Here is a 17,267-nt window from a genome sequence, read left to right as displayed (position 1 = left end):
TCCCCAGTCTGGGCAGGTAGGAGAGCCCCGGGGGCTGGCAGTGAAGGGGAGGGGTGAGATGATGGGGAACGTGTCAGACTCGGCATGAGAAGTCTTGGCTTTGACCCTCCCACTGCCTGTTGTAGGACTTGGAGCAGAGCACTCATTTTCCTGGGCCTCTGCTTTCTTATTACAATAAGATTGTTGATGTTGATGAGAGCTGAGGCCCTTTCCAATTCTAGCATCACTATTACCAAAAAAAACCCTAGCAAGCATTTACTGGGTGCCTACTATGTGCCAAGCACTGCCCTAGGCATGGGAAACGATGGTAAGCAAGACAGATGGGTCCTTACCCTCAGAGAGCTTACAGGAAACACGAGAAGTGCTGGGAGAGGGCGAGCACAGAGGCTCTTGGAGTGCACAGTGAGGGCATCCAAAATCTAGGAGAGGTCACGGGATGTTGACAGGATGAGGACACTCCTAAAACAAAGCCTGAAGAATGGCCGTGAGTAGATGACGATTGAGATCAGAGAGGACAGTGTTCGCAGAGGACCAAAGTCCAGCATGGCTGGGGCATAGAGTAAGAGGGTATGAGAGGCCCGAGAAGTAGCCCCAGAGATAGAATGGGCAGGTGAGGAAAGCCTTTAGCACAAATGAAGGAGCTTGGTCTATCCAAGGGCAGTTGGAAGCCGAGGGAGGGGTAGGGCAGGGCAGGAACAGGATCACATTTTCATGATGTGTTTTAGAAAGATGACCGGCTGCCTGGGAAGGATGGGCTGGCTGGAGGGAGTGAGACTGGAGATCAGCACATAGCAGTCCTGGTGACACGTGGTGGTGACCACAGACCACGGTTGTGTCAGAGGAGAGGGAGAGAAGTGCTGGATTCAAGAGACACTTAGAAGGCAGCTGGTACAGGACTTGTTGACCAATGTGGACAGGGAGATGGAGGAGTTGATGACGTTGGCCTGATTTCTGCTGGAGTGACTGACTACCGGACAGTGGCCTTCCCCTGAGAGGGGCAACACGGAAGGAGCAGTTTCATGCTGGGGGAGCAGTCTTGGATCTGCTGAGTTGGTGTGACCAGTAGGAAGAGGAGCGGAGCTAGAGATAAACGGATCTGAGAACCATTGACAAGTTTCTGAAGCTATGGGAGACTGAACCATCTCCCCCAAGAAATGAGTGTGGAGTGGGCAGAGAGGGGCCTGGGACAGAACCCCATGGAACACGAATATTCAGGGGGTGGTGTAGAGAGTGGTATGCCAGAGAATGGAGAGGAAAACCCCATGAGGCAACAGAGGAGCCCAGGGAAGACAGTGTTCCAGGAAAGAGGAAGAAGTCAAGAGCTCAGGGCTTCGAGTGACCACAGAAGTGAAGAACGTCCAAACCCTCTGGACTTCATAGCAAGGAGGTCATCGGCAACCCTGGCGAGAACGGCTTCAGGGCAGTTGGGGCGGATTCAGATTGCATGGGAGTCACGAAAGCAGAGGCCCAGAGACGGTGGAAGGAAGTGAGACTGGACGCGGGTGAGCGACTGACCTTGGCTGGGACGCCTCTTTCTCTGTGGGGTGCGGAGGGGAGGAAAAGGTGGGCGTGAACGCCGTGAGATTTTAGGCTCCTTGGCCGAGAATGAGTAGGTGACTCCTGGGGAATGTGGCAGTGTGGCCGTAAACAGAAGCTGTTGTGTTTGGCCCCAGCAGCATTTTAAATACCTGGAAATTTCACAGGAAAATCTGGACTTCAGCTTCTCTCGTGAAAAGTTGGAAGATCTGGCAGCTGGTGGCTGGGGCTGAGCAGAAGCTGGCCTCTTCATACTAAGGGACAGGAATGGCAGTGCCTTGGCCCTCGCACTCCCCATTGGCTTCATTCTTTGAAGTCGCTTCCTGGCCTCTTAGGCACTGAGGTTGTGATTCAGCTAAACTTTTAAATTCAAGCACGTGAAAGCAACATTTGTGCTGGTTGAACCAATGTTTATATTTCTCTAAACATTCTGGGATTCTTGTGTAAGAACAGCTTTTAGATCCTGCAGCATATTTGCTGAGACTTTCCATGTGCGAGGCATTTCTAGGATTTCACATTCTCTTGAATCTTCTCGATGAGGCGTATGTTTGTCCTTTGAGCTTGTTTGCAAATAGTCAAAAGTCATTTCATGTCAAGCCTGGTGGTAATCAAAACAGAAGACGTGCCAAACAATGCACTGTGTCTGCAATGAAGAACTGGGGTTTCTGAGGGCTGTTCCCAGGGAGGAGTTCAAGACTCGAACAGTGGTGGTCTCATTGAAACTGATATATACCCCCCACGCCACCCAGATATGAGCCCAGGGTATGACTATCTTGGTAAAGCATCAACCTTTTTACCTTAGAACCATGTACTGGTATGTGAAAATGCTCTGAGAAGTAAAGCACAAATTTACTGTTATATATAGAAAAGACATGTTTTATTAATTAGTTAAAATTGATTGATTTTTCCCCAGTCTTGTTCCAAAAAGCAATTGATAGTCACCATTGGGTATAGAGTACCCAGTGCGTGCCCACTATGTACCAGCCATGTGACCAATACAGAGGTGTCTGACCAGGTCATGTGTCCATAGGAGCTCACGATGTGACGAGATGAGATATGAATGTCCATGAAACAGGACACTGGTGCTGAGTGACTCTGGGGCTCCGAGAGCTGAGGGAACAGAGAGAGCTCTGTGGAAGACGTGCACCTGAACACGGGGCTGAGTGGAGACAGGGTTTGCATTTGTGGATGGAAGAAGAGAGAGGAAGGCTCCAACCTGTCTTCTCCTCACACACCTCTCCCTCAATGCCCCTCACAGTCCTGCTCTGTTCCTCACATCCTGTCCTCTCAGCTCTCAGCCATCCCCAATCTATGATCCCTCCTCCTTTCTTAACCTCCACAGAACCTGTGCTTACCAATCTGTTTTTTTTTTTAATTTTTTAAATTAATTTATTTTTTGGGTGAGAGAGATTGGCTCTCAGCTAACATCTGTTGCCAATCTTCCTCTTTTTGTTTAAGGAAAATTGTCCCTGAGCTAACATCTGTGCCAATCTTCCCCTATTTTGTATGTGGGATGCTGCCATGGCATGGCTCCATGAGTGGTATGTATGTCCAAGCCCGGGATTCAAACCCAAGAACTCCAGGCCGCCAAAGCTGAGTGCGTGAACTTCACCACTAAGCCACAGGGCCAGACCCTCCCAATCTTTTTTTTTCATGTGGCAAAATATACGGAACATGAAATTTACTATTTTAACCATTTTTAAGTATATAATTCAGTGGCATTAAGTACATTCTCAATGTTGTGTGGACATCACAAATATATTTCCAGAACCTTTTCATCATCCCAAACAGAAACTCTATTCGTAATCGTTTTTCATGTAGTGGCTCGTTTAGGATGCTATTAGGGTCAGTGAGGAGGGCAGCTCCAGGCCTGGGTGACAGCCTGGAGTCTGTCCAAGAGCCCCACCCAGCTGTCCTGATAGTTGGGAGAACGAACTCCCAACAAGTTAGAAAACGCTTTTCCATCCCACAGACCCAAATTCTTGCCTATGAAGGAGATGGGGGCCAAATTCACTAATCACTAAAGTGATGGCTGTCTGGCAAATTTCCCTACATTGTAAAGGTCCATGGAGGTGATAAACACTGCGGAGGCCTGAATGCCCCCAGGCATCCACCTGGTCTTTCCTCATGGCTTAGACTTTATTAGAGTCCACAGTCCTCTGTGACACACCTCCACCCCATCTCAAAAGGGTGGGCTAGGGGACAGCTATCGCATTGCTGTCATTTTCCACAATTTTTGGTGGCCATGGACTCAGGCGATCTGTACACCTAAGAGCCAGAGACTCTCGCTTGTCTGGCAGACACTTGCCCTTCCTCTTAGTCCTTTTCCTGGGCTTCCATCTCCTTCCTATCCCACTCTTCTAACTCCAACTCATCTAAAGACCCAAGACCTGGGAGGTCTTAATTGGAAGCCAGCCCACAGCCATTCTGGTGATGCCCGTTGTGTTGGGGGAGAGGTGGAGAAAGGCAAGCATGCTGCCCTCCGCAGGGGAGCACAGCCATGGTCAGAAGGCAGAGCCTCTTCCCTGCCTGGGGCTCCAAGACCATCCCTGTGGCTCGGCTGGACCAACGAACAGGCACCCAAAGCACCCACGAGCTCTGTTCCTAAGTTGTTGCTGCCATTGCACTTTGAGCAGGAGGGTAAATGGTCAGTGAAGGAGCCAGCTTCATGTGTTCTGCATAAACCATATGGCCCGTGTACATTGTATCAGAAGATAGTCAGATGCTCAGAATGCTCCTATTGTCCATCTAGGTAACACCATGCTTGGGAAAGTAAATTAGCAATAAAGAGGACGTTTGGCAGCGATGGAATGAGCAACACGAAGTGGGCAGACTTGCGAGATCCTTATCCAGGCTTTAGGGAAGTCTGCCTATCACACGATTGTAAGACAAGGAGCCTTCCGTGTGGCCTGACCTCCTGTACCGCCTCCCTCTCCGGGGGCAGGGTTGGACAGAGAGAACTGCCGTTGGTGTGGCCGGCCCAACGTCTCTGTGAATCTCGAGTCAGAAGGATTCCCTATGTCTCCCCGGCCTGGCCGACTCAGCAGGCAGGGACACTCCGATGTTTTAATTATTCACCATTGAGACTGGCTGACCTTTAAAGTCTACCCAGCCTGGTGTAAACATAGGGAATTGAACGAAAGATGTCGCCCTCTTGTCATTTGGAATCCAGATGTTAGATAAGCAGCTGGTCACTTTGGGGCCCTGAATTCTCGGTGCGCTAGGAGAGCCCCAGAATAAGTAAAAGCCCAGGCCCCGGACTCACAAACCTGAACTTGCATCCCACCTCCACCCCGTCTCAAAAGTGGAGCTGGGAAACAGCTATCTCACTGCTATCATTTTCTAGAATTTTCAGTAGCCACAGACTCAGGTGAGCTATACACCTAAGAGCAAGGGAGAGAAGGCTTGAGTTTCACAAAACACCTAGAGCATCACATGTGGTGGTATGGCTGTTCCTCCGAATGCAGGTGCTGGAGGAGTTCAGAACAAGGGGAGGCTGTGGGCTGGGGCAGTCAGGGACGGCTTTGCAAGCAGGAGGTGCCGAGTGAGTCTTGGAGGGAGCTAGGACTGGAATAGACCAAGAGGAGGTGGGAGAGCTGGGAAAAAGGCAGGACGACGTGTACTTAAGCCCTAAGGAGTGCGATCAGGTGTGGTACTACAGCAGATTAGGCACTGACAACAATCACGTTGAGAGGAGAAGGGGTCATATAGCTCCGTGTCAGTGCAGAGAAAACTATCCTCTCCAGGGCACCCACCTCCAGTCCCTCTGCTGGCAAGGTACGGAATAATCGGGACTGCCCTCTTCCACAGCACTTCACAGAGCGGGCTGGCTCCTGTGTCACACCTCCCTGTGTCAGCCACTCCAGAGAGGCTACCGAGGGACGGGGCAGGCAGTACGAGAAAGGGTTGTAGTAATTACCATTAAGAATAATGGTAGCTAATATTTACCTAGTATTTGCTATGTGCCAGGCCCCAACCCAAGTTCTTTACATATATACAGACACAGCCAATCTTCACAATAACTACCATTTTTATCCCCATTTTATAGATAAGGAAACTGAGACACAGAGCAATGAAGTCACTTGAACAAGGTCATTCCTTCATTCAGCAGACATGCCTTGAGTATCTGCTGTGTGTCTGGCACTGTTAGATGCTGGAAATGATAATAACAGTCATGAACTAAAATGTCTCCACCACTTAGTACTCTACAAATTAAGGGTTTACAAGTGTTGCTGCGTTTTTCTCACTATCACCCTGTGGATGGGCATCATTGTCCTTGGTTGAGTTTTTCTGACGAGGTGAGAGGCTCAGAGAGTCTGAGTAACTTATATACAGTCACACTGTAGTCTGTGGTGAAAGCAACTCAGTGGTTTGATTCTAGAGGCTTTTAAAAAAATTATTATTTTTAATAATGTTGGATGAGGCCCAACATTCTGGATGTTTCTGTTTTTTTTTTTAAAGATTTTTTTTTCCTCTTTTTCTCCCCAAAGCCCCCGGTACATAGTTGTATATTCTTCATTGTGGGTCCTAGTTGTGGCATGTGGGACGCTGTCTCAGCGTGGCTTGATGAGCGAGTGGTGCCATGTCCACGCCCAGGACTCGAACCAACGAAACACTGGGCCGCCTGCAGCAGAGCGCGTGAACTTAACCACTCGGCCATGGGGCCAGCCCCCTGTGAGGGTGTTTTTGAATGAGATTAACATTTTAAATTGGCAGACTCTGAGTAAATCAGATTGCCCTCCATAATGTGGGTGGGCCTCATCCGACCAGTTGAAGGCCTGAATAGAACCAAGACTGCCCTCTCCTCAGTAAGAGGCATTTTAGCCAGCAGAGGGCTTTCAGACTGCATCGTTGGCCCTTCCCATATGTGTAGATGCACTCCTAATGGTTCTCTTTCTCTGGAGAACCCTGACTGATACATCTTGCAAAACGGAAAGCCTGTACCTATTGCACAATAACTCCCCGTTCACACAGCCCTCAGCCCCTGGCACCCACCATTCTACTTTCCATCTCTACAAATCTGACTACTCTAGGGACCTTATGTAGGTGGAATCATATTGTATTTGTCTTTTTGTGACTGGCTTATTTCACTTAGCGTGATGTCCTCAAGATTCATCCATGTTGTAGCATGTCACAGGATTTCCCTCCTCTTTTTAAGGCTGAATGATATTCCATTATATGTATAGACCAAACGTTGTTTATCCATTCACCCGTCGATAGACATTTGGTCGCTTGCACCTTTTGGCTATTGTGAATACTGCTGCTGTGAACATGGGTGTGCAAGTATCTCTTAGTGTCCCTGCTTTCAGTTCTTCTGGGTGTGTATCCACAAGTGGGATTGCTGGATCAGATGGTAACTCTATTTTTAATTTTCTGAGGAACCGCCACACTGTTTCCAAGGCAGCTGCACCATTTTGCATTCCCATCGGCAGCGCACAAGGGTTCCAGTTTCTCTACATCCTCACCAATAGTTGTTGTTTTCTGGTTTTTTGATAGCAGTCATCTTAATGGGTGTGAGGTGGTGTCTCACAGTGGGTTCGATTTGCATGTCCCCAGAACCTGTACTTTGAGACTCCAAACTCTGCTGTCTCCTTGCAGAGAGGACCCTCACATTCCTGGGCTTCGAGGCGCTCAGTGGGCGGATCTAGTGGTCAACAGGTAAGAGAAGTGTGCGAAGGGTCATGGGACAAAGAGGGGGAAGCAATGAATTACACCTGGAGGGCCCGGAGGCGTCTCTGGGGAGGTGAGGTCAATCACTGAGACCACACCTCCTTGGATTAGGCCCTCGGCCAGCTAGGCAGTGTGGTCACACTCGCCACAAGTTAATGCAGGCCTGTCTCCTGGAAGAGGAAAAGGGGCTCCAGCCTCAGCGCTCAAGACAGCAAGCCACATTCCAGGCGGCAGATGCCTGAGAAAAAGCACAAAGCAGCTGAAAGTGAGCTTGGGTGTCTGTTGCAAAATGCTCCCTTTCCAGAAGCTTCCTTTCCAGATTGTGAAGGATGGAGTGGCCCTAAGGCGGGGATCTGGGAGTCTGTATCGAAGGGTAGCTGTGAGCTGTAACTGTAAGTAGTTAGGAAGGCTGCGCAGGCTGAAGCTGTTTCCACAGTAAACATTCATGGTGACATCCTGAGCAGAGGCAGGGGACGAGGCTCTGGTGTCCAGGCAAGTGTCTCATGTCCCCTGAGACAGAGAGACAGGTGGCCCTGAGGGGACACGAGGAAGGAAGTGTGTGGGGGGAACGTGGCAGAATCGCAGGATGTGCTCATGGAACAGATGGGAAGGAACCTGGGCCCAGAGCCTAGGGTCACATGCTGCTGTGACACGCGCAGCCGCCCTGTCTCCGGGCCCTGGTACCTGGGAACTGCCTGGAAGTTGCCGGCCCTGCCCGCCTCCCCCTGCACACACACGGGGCAGGGCTGAAGCAGCTGGGTCTGCGCTACGGGACTCCCTCACCACACGCACTGTTGGTGCCCAGGGCTGCCATAACACAGCACCACAAACTGGGGGCCTAAAACAAGAGAAATGTGTTCTTGCTCAGTCCTGGAGGCCAGAAGTCCAACACCAAGGTGTTGGCAGGGCCGCGCTCCCTCTGAAGGCTCTGGGGAGGAGCTCTTCCAGGCCTCTCTCCCAGCTTCTGGTGTTGCCGGCAGTCCTAGCTGTTCCTTGACTTGTAGACGCGTCACTCCAATCTCTGCCTCCATCCTCACACGGCCTTCCCTCCCTGTGTGTCTGTCTCTGTGTCTCTTCCCCTCTTCTTCTTCTTCTTCTTCTTTTTTTTTTTTTTTTGTGAGGAAGATTGGCCCTGAACTAACATCCGTGCCAATCTTCCTCTAGTTTATGTGGGATGCTGCCACAGCGTGACTTGACAAGCGGTGGAACCCCGGGCCACCAAAGCGGAGTACACGAACTTAACCACTACTCCACTGGCCGGCCCCTCTTCCCCTCTTCTCATAAAGACCCAGTCATATTGGATTAGGGCCCATCTTAATGACCTCATCTTAATTTGATTATATCTGCGAAGACCCAATTTCCAAATAAGGTCACTTTCCCAGGTACTGGGGTTAGAACATCAACAGGTCTCTTTAGGAGACAGAATTTAACCCATAACAGGGACCTTCACAGAGATACTGTGCCAAAGCTGGAGGAGGAGAGACTGAAATGCAGGCTCCTGGGGTTGGAGGGGAAGGGCCGGCTGGATGGATGAAGGAAGGAGCTGGGACAGCCCCCTTCAGCTCAGAGGCAGGGCGGTGGACCTGGACCCCAGGGCTTACGCTCCCCAGAGCTCCTGCGCTTCCGTGGGATAGGCTGGGAGATTAGCTCTGGAGATGCATCGTGGGGTTCCAAAAAGCTAAAAGATAACAAAAATTTTGCTTCATGTTCCTTTATTCGACGAGCGATTTTTTAGATTTATGTTTTCTTGATTCTGTAACAGTAAAATAGCTTTGACATGACAGCAAACAAAGAAAAAGCACAGATGACTTAGGAGACTGTAGGAGCAGCTGAGAGCCGAGCTTTCCTCCGTCAGAGAGGAGTGTGTTGTTTAGCGTGTCTGTAAACCGTGTGCTGTGCGTGTGTGGGCGGGCCTGCTGCCCGGCTTATTGTGCAGACAGGGGATGGAGCAGCCACACGGGGCTGACGCTGCCTCTGAGCAGCAAGCAGGTTCGAAGGGGAGCTTGGGGGGAGGCGTTGAGAGAGATGGGCTGAGGGGGGGGGGGCTTCTGGGCAGCATCTTGAGACAGAGGGGATGGGGAGACTGCAGCGGGGCGGGGCCGGTGAGCAGGTCAGAGGACAGAGTGGTCTCCAGGAGTGAAAGATTCTTCTGACCCTGGGACTTGAGAAGCAGGGGCGAGGAGGAAGAGGGTACTAGGGGTCCTCAAGACAGAGGCAGTGCCGTCAGACAGGGCTTGACAGAGGCGTTTAGGAAATAGATTTTCTGGCCGCTGACAGAGGACAGGGCTTCAGGGCTGGGATGAGGGCAGCTCAGGGCAGGCCGTTCCTGGTCAATACCAGGACATGCATTTACGTCATGGGCTTATGTAACGTCATTATGTAACATCATTAGAGGCATCACAAATTGGATTCTATTTCAGGCTCTACAGAAGCCAGAACCCGGGCTCCCCTCCAGCCCAGCAAGGCAGTTACTTCGTGTTTCAGAGGCCCCTTTCTCCTTTCGGGATTTCTCCTCTCAAAGTTTTCCCTGGAGAGCTTTCAGGAGACCCTCGTGCCCCCAGCTCCTTCCCAGAAGGCCTGTAACTCTCTCCGAGTGGGCTGAGTCCTCGGGACCCTTTCCTCCAAAACGACGGGCCTCTCATCCATAGCATGCTTATGCTTTCCTGATGTATGCTCCACGCTGCACTTGCTCCCCAATGCACCATCCACCCAGGTCCAGGCTGGTGGACCACCTAGACTATCGATGTCTTCTTCTATTAGGTTTGGCCTTCAGCTTCTCTCACTTTCCAATTTATCCTTCAACTATTAGTTTGGTCTTTCTCTTAGCTAGTTATTCCCCAGTTTAGAAACTTCCATTCATTTCCTTTAACTTAAAGGCATCTCTCAGTTGGAATATCCAAATTCCATAGTGGTTGGCACATTGTCTTGTGTCTGCTGTGGATGCGTCCATCTCCCTCTGTGGGTTGGGAGCTTCCCTGGCACCCAGCCTGGCACCCATGGCCCAGCCAGCACTCATAAACGTTTGTGGTTTTAATTCAAAGCCTTTTGCAGTTGGCCCAACAAACCTTTCAACTTGTTTCCCAAACCTCCTGGTACAAACCCTCCCTCACCACTGGCAGAGCTTGTTCTTGTCTCCCCAGTGTGCCCAGTCTTTCCCACCTCCCCACTTTGCCTCCTTGTTTCCCCGTCATGAAGCACCCACCCACCTGATTTCCCAGATGGAGGTCCCTCCTCGCTGGCCTTTCCCGAGGCCCCAGCTGCCGGGATCTGGTGCCACTGTGTGTCGCTTTCGCAGATGCCATCTTCACATGCTTGCATCTCCACGTACCTGAGACTCACTGCATGCCTGTTTTGACCGAAACTCTTGTTAATTCTCTGAGGTCCCTTCTGAGAGGGGTGATTGTCCTCATTTCCCCGGCAAAGCCATTATGGTGTGAGAACCTTGTCTCCCCAGGCAATGGGAGCAGCTCCAGGGCAGGTGTGGGGTTTAGTGTGTGGACTCCCAGGACCTGACACTGTGAGTGCTCACTGTGTGCTTGCCAAGCTGTGTCGTTGGAAGAAGAGCCTTTAGAAGGCCCACCCATCTCGAAATCTCTCCCCTCCTAGGGAGCCTTCCTGCCTAGAATCCACCTTCTCAGAGTCACATCTTTGCACTAAGTCACACTAACAGCCAAAGCACAGATCCTGGAGAGAGCATAAGTATTTGGCCATCCATTTTTTCCCTTGGCTGCAGGGAAGCTTAAAGCTAAATTTGCTGTTCGATGCAACTATCCGAGTTAACCGACTGATATATTCACTTACCTTGCATCTCCTCTCATTTAGCAGCTTTACTGTAACCTATGGCCTTCATCGGGGGTCCTCCAGACGCTCTATACAGTGTGACTTGACGAGAAGACAGCCACACAGACTCAGGAGGAGAGTACCACAGCTCAGGAGAGGGTACAGAGGAGGAGAGCAAGAATATTAGTGGGGAGGGGGGTGGGAATTGTCTAGACCATTGCTTCCTAACCTTCTGTGGACCACCAGGTACATTGTTAAGATGTTTAAGGTCCTCCCCAGAAAAATGTGCACAGAAACAACAGTACATACGTGATTTCAGAGGGTACATGGCCCCCCCCCCCCCGGCCCTCCCCCCTCTGGCGGCTGTGGGCCTCATGGTTCCTGAAGCTGGCTTAAGAATCTCTGCTCTCTGACTAATTTTAACCCTCATCCCGCGCAGAAGAGAACATCGGCCTAGAGAAGGAGCGGTTCCCATGGGGACTGATGGTGGGAGGGAGGGGAGGATGGAATCCACAGTTCTGCCAGGGCAGGCCCTACGAGCAGGTGCCCCGTTCTTCTTGTGACCTGGGCCTAGGCTGCTGCTACCACAGGAGGGGCCTGAAGGCACTTTGGGAACTGCTGTGGGGCGAGAGGAAGCGGCCAGCCCTGCATTCCCTTCCTGTTCAGCAGGCCTGGGAGGGTGGGGTGTTCAAACCCATGACTAAGTGAGCTGAGGGTCTAGGAAGACGAACCCCTCCCCTCGCCTCCAAACCTAGATCAAAGCCCACCCACTTGGCTGGGCCTGGAGGCAGGAGGGCACCCCTGGGAGGGCCTGCCTGGGTGGGAACCAGAAAGCCAGGGCTTCTGCAGTAGGAGCTCTTGAGTTACCCTCCTCTATGTGGAACAGTCTGCTGTTCTTCTGGGAGAAGCTTCCCCCTTTGCATCTCACAGCTGCAGCACGGCCCGCACACTCCTGTGTCCCGTCTGGCTTTGCTGTGCTTTGTTTCAGGAAGGAAAGACAGCAGAGATAGCTCCCCGCTCACCCCCACTTCTATTTCCAGTCCAGGTCACAGGCTTCTCCTCCTCTCCTGGGACCGGTGCTGGTCAGCACCCATCAGGGTTTAGAGAACGTTCTGAGCTTTCAACAGTTCTGTGAGGTGACTGCTGGGGAACCATTGCTGAGTGGGACAAGGGAGACACACAGAAACGCAAGTGAGCGTTTGAAGTCAGGTAGGTACTGAGGCGCCTGAGAATGCCTGGGAAAGCAGTGGATACCTGTGTGGCGTCACTGTGGGGATCTGCCTTTGCAAATGTAGCTGGTTAACTGAACGAGTGGGACTGTGTAGGTGACAAGCAAGGAGCAACTTTGTTTCTTCCATCATCATACTCAAACCCATTCTGTCGGATCCATCTTCTCCACTGTACCAAGTTTCCATTATTGTGCAAAAAATCACTCCACAATCAAGTGGCGGAAACAACCACCACTTGTTTGCCTACAGTTCTGTGGGTTAGCAGCTGGGGCCGGGTCCTGTGGACTGGTTTTTGGCTGGTCTTGCCTGAGGTCTTTTGTGAACTTAAAGGAATCTTTGTGGCTTTGGGGCTTGATGGGGCCTGGATAGTCCCTGATCGCCCCCTTCCCGTGGCTGGCGGCTGGTGCTGGTTATCAACGGGCCCCTCCTCTCCTCCAGGAGGCTGCCCTGGGCTTCCTAACAGGGTAGCTCTGTATTCCGAGAGGCTGGAGCAGAATCTGTACAGACCTGGCTCCAGAACATGCACAATGTCACTTCTGCCACATTCCCTTCATCAAATCAAGTCACAAGGCCAACTCAGGTTCAAGAGGTGGGAAACCACTCCACCAAGTCACACGGCAAAGCAGGGAGCAGACGGACGGGGTGGGAGGAGTGGCGCCCATCTTCGTCAACAGTCTGCTGCACCCGCTCCTGGACCGTATAGAGGTGGATCCTAATATGTTTTGAGAGTTTGAATAGTCTCATTTTCTGTTATTAAAGAGTCTGGCCTGACCTAACCTCACCTCAAACTTAATATCTCATCCACCTTGAAGATTGTCCCCATTCTGTTCAGGGCTGACCTATACATCTGGTAGACAGATGGAAAGGAGGCCCAGGTCTCAGTGTTTCCCCACCTTGTCCTTCCCTCTTCCTCGTCACTCCCTGTGCCCCATTTGCCCCCCCGGGGGGACGGCAGGGTGGAGGGGAGGAGAAAAGACCTCATTTGGGGGCATTGCCATCATCTGGCACGAGTGTCTCCTGTGTGGCAGGATACTGCTGCAATATTGACTTTTTCTCTCACAGGGTGCTTGCTGCGTTCTTCTAAGTCACCTGCTCTCTGTGTGGGGCCATGTGAGGCCTCAGCGTCCCCTAATGAGGGCAATGCACCCTCTGGATGGGCACCCTTCTGCTTCTGCTCCACTGGTACACCCCAAACAAATGCTTTCTCTCAGGTAAACTTCTCTGCAGACCAGCTTTCCTGCTTCTTCATTCATGTGGCATGGGGAAGGTGGCTTTTCCACAGTTTCCATATTGACCAGTTACCGGTGTAGTCACTCAAACAATTGACATTCTCAGTTCCAAATTCCTGCAATTTGATTGGCTAAGCTAAAGTCAGATTTATCCTGGGTTTAATCAACTGTGACCAAGGGGATGGGTTGACATGGTTTTAACACAAGCATCATGTCCCACCCCTATTTATGGGAGAAATGGAAGTTTCCAGGGAAGAGGGTGGTCATTGGTTCCCAGGTTGGACAGACAAACCCAAGAGGCCTCTGCTGCAGTGGGCGCTGTAACTAGAACCAGCCCCATGTTGACAACTCTTATACTGGGAGTTCCTAGGGGACAATCAGGTTTATTAATTATGAAATCACTGTTGATTACTTAGAAAGCTGCCTCAGTAGAGTGGCGGGAGCAAAAATTAGATTGCAAGTGGTTGAGGGTAAGTTCGCGTGAGGAAGTGGAGGCGAGATGTAGAGACTGCTTAGAACAGACATTTATTTTTCACTTATCCAGTGTAGCTGTTCTTCTGGGAGAAGCTTCCCCCTTATTCTTCCTGCTTCACCAACATGGCAGGATGGAGATGCCATGTTCTTCATGGTCCTGCCCCCTGGCACTAGCCGATTGGTCCAGGTGAGAAGCCAAGCCCAGCTAGCTCAGCTGGAACCCTTCCCCAGGACATTGAACTTTGCACCAGAGAGTATGTTGCCTCTTGGGCAACAAAGGCCACACAAGGTCAGACTTGCAAGGCTTCGTGGGCTGTATTTCTTATCACATGGACAAGATGGATCTTCAGTGACGGAGAACAGAGCTGACCACAGAGAAAAGCAGGCATGAGAGATGGAGGAAACTGGGGTATCAGATGTACCATAGACTCTTGGCATCCTGAGGCCACATTGTAGCTCTGCCTTTGTGTGGCAACCGTGGAGATGCACTTGGATTTCCCTTCCAAACCAACACCGTTCCGCAGTGAGTACAGGGCACTGTGAACCTGCAGCTGGTGGTGCCTTCAGGATCCACCTTAACTTGTGAGCCACGACCAAACTCTTCCCAGGAAGACCCCAGCCAGTGACAGAGTGTGGCCTGGTACTCAGGCCTGGCCATTTCTGCCCAGTGTGGATCTCTGCATCAGAGCTCCCCATGGGCTGGCTGAGACCGTGGGTGGTGGTCTGAGGCTCTACCTGCATGATTCTGCTTCCTCCCACTTCCCCTTCAGAGGTGTCAGATCTGAATCGTGTCTAAGTATGTTTTCTTTTTCACAGGAATTACCTCCCAATATGTCTCTTACCCCTCTATCTACCTGCCTCCAGAAGGGCCCATCTGACACACCTTCCCGTGAATTCAATGAGCCAATACATTCCCCTTTTCATCTTGGCTAGTTGAGTTGGGCTTCTGAACTTGCAACCAAAAGAATCCTGATATGCTAGTCTTCGCTTACACAAATAGTATTAAAAACATCAAGTAGGCTCCCCAGCCCCCTGCCCAGAAAGCCTTCCACTCCTGGTATCCCCTATTCCTCTCCCACCACCAGAGGACCCAGCTGGCCTAGTTTCCTATTGAATGAGATGCTGTACTGGACCCTGGCTTGTACCCACATGCTGAAGGAGCCTGGAGCCCAGAGTCCTACCTCATCAGCAGCAGCAGCAGCAAGAGCGGTGGTTCAGAGGGTCCATTCTTGTGATGTTCAGTGGAAAATAAAATCATAGATTCATGATAAAAACCAGCCTCTCCCCGCTCCGTGCCCCTTGGCCATTGATTCTCAGAAGATGGAGGCTTGACCCTTCCTGTGTCTTCAGATGAAAAAGCAATGGAGGGGCCTAAGTGGCCCAAAGCTCAGTAGGAGCTCAGTCAGACATAGGCCTCCAAGGGTGTGGCAGAGTCTGACCCTTGCAGATTTCCATCTGGGGTCAAGGTTATTAACATTCCACCTTGCCCAACACGCAGGTGCTGTCCATCCACAGAGAGGCCTTATTCGAAGCATCATTGCATTCCCTACTGCGAAAGGAAAAGAAAGTGGCAGTGGTAGGCCCTATAAGTTCATCCTCATCAGCTGGCCCTCCAGAACCATCCTCCAAACCAAACCAGCAATGATGCCACAAGGGTAGAAGTGATAACTGAGACCCTGAAGCCAATGCCTGCGGCTAAGGATGCGACTCTTCCTGGACCACCTGGAGCCAATCTAGGCAAACGTGGGAGAGCTGTGTGGGGTGAGGCAGCCTTCCCTCTTGACTTGGAAGGATGAGCTCTGATGGACTGGGCCCCAGCAGGATTGAGCAAGAAATGGAAGACAAGGAGAGCCTTCCCTGGAGTGGGGCCCCTTAAGGATGAGGAGACCCCTGGCAGGACTGTGTCCAGGAGGACTCTGCACTCCTACATGGATATGATTCAATTTGCCTTCAGTATGGAGAGGAGCCACGTGACTGTCAGACTTCTAGACATGGACTGAGAAACACTTCCCCTACCTCAGCACATTGCCAAATCAGGCTGGAAGAAGTCCACCCGCCAAGACCTTTTCCCCATGACCTGCTTTTAGAGAAATGCCTGCCAGTGTGGCAAGGTCTTCTTTTGGACCATCTGCTTCAATGCCAATGGCTACTTCGTGTTGCGCCAGGTGTTTAAATAGCAGAAATGACCCTTTTCAGAACTTTTCAGCAACCTGGACGCCCTGTGGCAGGTACTGCACGTCAGCTCCTACCTGGGCCCACTTAGTGCCCGTGAAGAGGCCCTGGTGTGGCAGCCCTCAGTGAAGGCCCGACTTCTCCCGGCAGCTTTACTCATGAGCTCAGAGTTTGTCTATCACGAGCCCCAGAGTGACGCTAGCTGATGGAGGGACGGCCCCTCTCTCTGCTTCAGGGCTGGTAGAGAGCAGAGACCCCTGCTCAGGGAAATCTAGCCTGGGGATCCAACACCACATGTATGGAGGCCCATCCCATTGGAATGCCCACCTCGGAAAGGTGGATCTCCCCCATTCCCAGCTTTCAAAGGAGAACCCGCCCACCCCTGGGAGGAGATATTCCACCTTCTCATTCCAAGGACCAAGCTCTTCCACACTGGGCTTAAGTCCCCAGCCCAGGAGTCCCTGAAATGCTGGTGATTTAGCAGAGAGAGACTGGGAGATAAGTCAGGGCCAGTGGAAGCAGAGCCTGCTTCCTCCCCGCCTGAAGAGGCCCAGCTGCAGTTCTTGGGGGACCAGCACCTCCAGACAAGTCCTCAGAGCCCGCTTCAAGCTTGGCTTCTCCCAACGGGAGGAAGGGCCCTTTAAGACATCAATTAAGGACGAGTCCAAGAAGCTGCTATCTCCATCCCAAGCCAAGCCACCTCCCCTGGGATCCGGACTCCTGGGGCTTGTACCGCAACCCTGGATTTCAGCGCACTGTGAACGCCAGAGGGCCTCTGAGTTCCTGCCCGACTCCCTGGGCTGAAGGATCTCAGCACCACCACACCGAAGAGATCTCCTCTTTGACTCAGCCCACGAGCTCCTCAACTGGAGCCCTTGACCTTGCTTCTAACCCCTTCGGCCAAGGCTGGGACTAGGGTGAGGGAAGCGAGGTGCCAGGGCACAAAATCTAAGGAGGCCCTTGCTCTCAAGGCCCTGCAGGTGACATGTCGCAGCCCCGCCTTCAGCAGCTGTTCCCGTCATACCTGGAAATCCCAAAACCAGGCTCCCCTGAGCCACAGGTTTCCGGCCCCGAAGCCAGGCCGTCCCTAACAGAAGGTCAGGTTCGGGACACGATAAGAGAGTTTCATCAAGATCCTGGGCACAGGTGCTTACCTGGCCGGAGGAGGACCCTGGTT

General features: G+C 51.7%; 3 long non-coding RNA genes across 3 annotated transcripts; 1 reads left to right on the top strand and 2 right to left on the bottom strand.

Moving 5' to 3' along the window:
* Positions 1 to 7,130: 7,130 nt before the first annotated feature.
* On the top strand, positions 7,131 to 15,186 carry LOC138923842 (uncharacterized). The gene is made up of 4 exons (XR_011438026.1): positions 7,131 to 7,194; positions 12,027 to 12,195; positions 13,278 to 13,426; positions 13,989 to 15,186. It is a non-coding gene; the product is annotated as an uncharacterized lncRNA (long non-coding RNA).
* Positions 10,413 to 13,539, bottom strand: LOC138923846 (uncharacterized). Its single transcript, XR_011438030.1, has 3 exons — positions 12,241 to 13,539; positions 11,008 to 12,143; positions 10,413 to 10,552 (listed from the first exon to the last, which is right to left on the bottom strand). It is a non-coding gene; the product is annotated as an uncharacterized lncRNA (long non-coding RNA).
* On the bottom strand, positions 13,947 to 15,464 carry LOC138923843 (uncharacterized). Its single transcript, XR_011438027.1, has 2 exons — positions 15,100 to 15,464; positions 13,947 to 14,283 (listed from the first exon to the last, which is right to left on the bottom strand). It is a non-coding gene; the product is annotated as an uncharacterized lncRNA (long non-coding RNA).
* Positions 15,465 to 17,267: the final 1,803 nt, after the last annotated feature.

The sequence above is a fragment of the Equus caballus genome, chromosome 4 (assembly GCF_041296265.1).
Source record: "Equus caballus isolate H_3958 breed thoroughbred chromosome 4, TB-T2T, whole genome shotgun sequence".
Taxonomy (NCBI): domain Eukaryota; kingdom Metazoa; phylum Chordata; class Mammalia; order Perissodactyla; family Equidae; genus Equus; species Equus caballus.
The sequence above is the reverse complement of the archived record's forward strand: the minus strand, read 5'-3'. Positions and strand labels throughout refer to the sequence as shown.